The following is a 3,625-nucleotide window of genomic DNA, read 5'->3' as shown; positions in this document are numbered from 1 at the left end:
AAAGTTTTAACTGAAAAAGTAATAATATTAAGAAAAAATCAGCCAAAAAGATCATTGATAATTGCCCGTCTCTGTGGAAAAAATGCTCCAAAACCAGTCTGCCCGAAAGTTTTTGAAGCCTTTATTCACGTATGCAAGAATGCAGGATGACCCTTGCTATGCCTCTTCATTATCTTTCATTTACTACAATTCTTAGTTGCCTTCATAACTTTTAACTTTCCTTATGTATTACTCAACAACAACGAATAGAAGAGGAAGAGAGAGAGATTTAAGTGGTGTAATTAATAGAATTAAGTGAGTAATGTTTTGATTTTTTAATATAGCACATTAATTTTTAAATGAGGAAAAAATTCAAAAAAAAAGATAAATGGTATTCTAGGCCATAGAGAGGTGTTACATCACCTTATCTATGCTAGTTTTATATTATATATAGATTTCTTGGGAAAAAGTTCAAATATGCCATCGAACTATGTGAAATAACTCATTCTCGTAAATCGTTAATAGTTGGTTGGTGCCATCGTCGTTATACATTTGGCTCATTCGTGTCATTAACATCTAACAACGCACACATTTGTTTAAATACCTGATTTGTCATGTGTCGTCCAATTAAACCATCCACATCATTTAACCCATTACCTTTATTTTTAACCCGATCCGCATCATAACGTGACCCACATCCCATCCAACCCCTAATTATCTTCTGTCCTTCATTTCTCAATCTTCCCTTTTTTTTCCATTTCCCAAAAGTGGAAGTGCCCAGGAATGCCACGATATCAGTATCCCCACAATTTTTAGCCTTTGGGAATAAAAATGAGAAGAAGAGCTACAGATTGACTATTTGGTATAGAGGTGAAGGTCATCATGGGTATCTTTTTAATTATGGGTCAATCACATGGGTTGAAGAAAATGGAAATCACACTGTAAGAAGTCCTATTTAGTGTGTCTCCAATTATTGAGATCTGGGGGTCTTGGACATCCGTTACAATACAAACAAAAAAAAATAAAAAATCCATCCGTTACAATTTAAAGCGAATAACAACTATCAGTTAGCCACTTGTCTTACATCCTCTATAATTCCCATAGAACCCTATGGTCATGTTCATATTTATTTTATTTGTTTTTGAATGATGGTTGCCACGGGGCTAACTTTCGGACATCTCGACTATTCCACCGAGTACTAGCTAGCTCTCACACCCATACATTTTTTTGTGCGGATTGCCTTTCAAATGCACTGGTCTTTAATTTTTGCCCCTCAAATTGGTGGTCTTTAATTTTTGCCCTTCGCCTAATACCATGGGGTTTGGGGTTCGAATCCCGGATCAGTAAAAAAAAAAAAAAGACAATTTCGCAAAGCAGAGTTTTGGAGCAAAGTTAGGCCTTAAGGCAAAGTTTTGCAAAAATCCAACTGAATTAAAAAAAAAAAAAAAAAAAAATTGCCTCACTGCAAACCTCTTCCTTAACCTTAAGGTAGACTTTCAAACTCTGTCTGAAGGTAGCAAAACTTTGCAGAAAAATCTCTGCCTTACGAATCCAAACTCTACATTGCGATTTTTTTTTTTTTAATTTTTGACTGAAAGGGAGTTCGAACCCAAAACCAAGGGGTTCTAGTGAAGGCCAAAAATTAAAGACCACCAATTTGAGAGCCAAAAATTAAAGACCACCCCCGAATAAGGGCAATCGTGCAAATTGCCTACTCGTATAAGTATCATGTTGGGGTGATTTGAAATTTGAATGGACGAAATCCATTATTTATAGGGAAAAGGGTCAAAAATACCCCTCTACTTTGGAAAAAAGAGGTAAAAATATCACTCAAACTATTTTAGGTAAAAAATACCTCTGCGTCCTCCCAAATATCTTACTCCTTGACGGAACGCCAAAATAACTCAAATCATTAAACTCCGCCTATCATTTAAACCAGAGCCGAACTAAATAATAACCCGATCCCCTTATTCCCCCAATACGTAGGTGAAGCTTGAGAGAATCTGGGAATAAGTGGATCTTACGGGTTATTATTTTATTCGGTCGGTTTAAATGACGGAGTGGGTTTAAAGAATGATTTCGGGTTATTTTGCGAATAATTTCAAGGCAGGGGTATATTTGAAAACTTTAAGGATTCGGAGGGGTATTTCGACCCAAAATAAGTTCGAGGATATTTTTTAGCCCTTTTTCCAAAGAGGGGCATTTTTGACCCTTTTCCCTTATTTATATTACTAATAGGTTTAGTTTGAAGGATTGAGGAGGACGAAATGTGGGCTTAAGGTAAGCCTGTCAATTGGGCCGGGTCGGCCTGAGACCCGCCCACCTAACCCGGCCCATAACCGGCCCGGCCCCCCAACCCGGTAAGAGGGTGGTGGGTTGGGCTAGTGGAAAAAATTGTGGGGGTACGACACGCCATTTAGCCCGTGTTTCCCCGTTTCACCAACAGCGTAGGCCCGCCCACCAACAAGACGGGTTCTCCGCCCGCTGGGGCCCGCCCACTTCGAATTAATTTTTTTTTTAAAAAAATTTATTTAAGCGGTATATTTGTGTATATATTGTATATGTTAATGGTATATTTGTGTATATCTTGAATATGTTGTTGGAATGAAGGCTTCAATCTTACTATTTAAGTGCTAAAAATTATAAAAAGTTGAGAATGTGATACAAGACTACATAAGTATTAAATAAAACTTCAAACTTAAATAGATAACATTGCAAATTCAAAACATACAAACTTGAACGGTTAACTTATTACAAATGAAAAGTTCAAAACGCTAGCATCGATGGAGAAATTTAAAGAAGAGATAATCTTCAAAGTTCAATTTTGTGCCTTTTGTCCAAGTGCCTACGTAACGGACCGGTACCCTCAAAACCGGTTCGGACTTATGGAGATATATTTGACCACAATGTTGACATTTAACATGTTCCTCGTCTACTCGCTTAAAATGCAACCACATCGGACTTGAAAATGATCTTCGAACTTGTTATATCCGGCATTTTTGCACATTTGGAATAATTTTTGCTTATAAGAAATAAGGCCATATTTGGATTTTTCTTCAGTGTGGTGAGCCGGTTATGGAAGTTTGAATGCAAAAACACCGGAGAAGGCCCAAGGGCAAAATTGGAATTTTGGAAATATGTTTGGGAATTTGCAAACGAGAATTCTAGTGAATCGGGCTCAAAAAATAAGAAAAACAAAGGCCCAAGGTTAGGGGTGGCCGGCCATGTTGACTCAAGCCCATGGGAAATTAGTCATGATTAGTCACGCTGACTAATTAATATAAGTGGCTAACCGTACATGAAAAACCATAGAACTTTCAGAGAAATTGAGAGAAAAATTGAAGAGACCATTCGGCCCAAGAAAAGAGGAAGAGAGAAAGAAAAAGAAAAAAATTTGGAGCCTTAATTTTCGATGCAAAAATCCGCTTCTTCTTGAATTCCTACCAAGCTCAAGGTGCTCTTCAACATGGTATAATTATCTTGGCAGAGAAAGAGACTTTGGTGGCAAGTGGAAAAAATTAGAAAAGGTAAGAATTTCAACTCTTTGATGTTGGAAGAATCACATATATGTTGTATCATGTGTAAAGTGCACGAAAATCACGAAATTATGGGTTTTGGGTGGTGGGTGTGGTTGTATTTTTATGTA

This window comes from Lycium ferocissimum, chromosome 7 (assembly GCF_029784015.1).
Source record: "Lycium ferocissimum isolate CSIRO_LF1 chromosome 7, AGI_CSIRO_Lferr_CH_V1, whole genome shotgun sequence".
Lineage (NCBI taxonomy): Eukaryota > Viridiplantae > Streptophyta > Magnoliopsida > Solanales > Solanaceae > Lycium > Lycium ferocissimum.
This window is presented reverse-complemented; position numbering follows the sequence as displayed.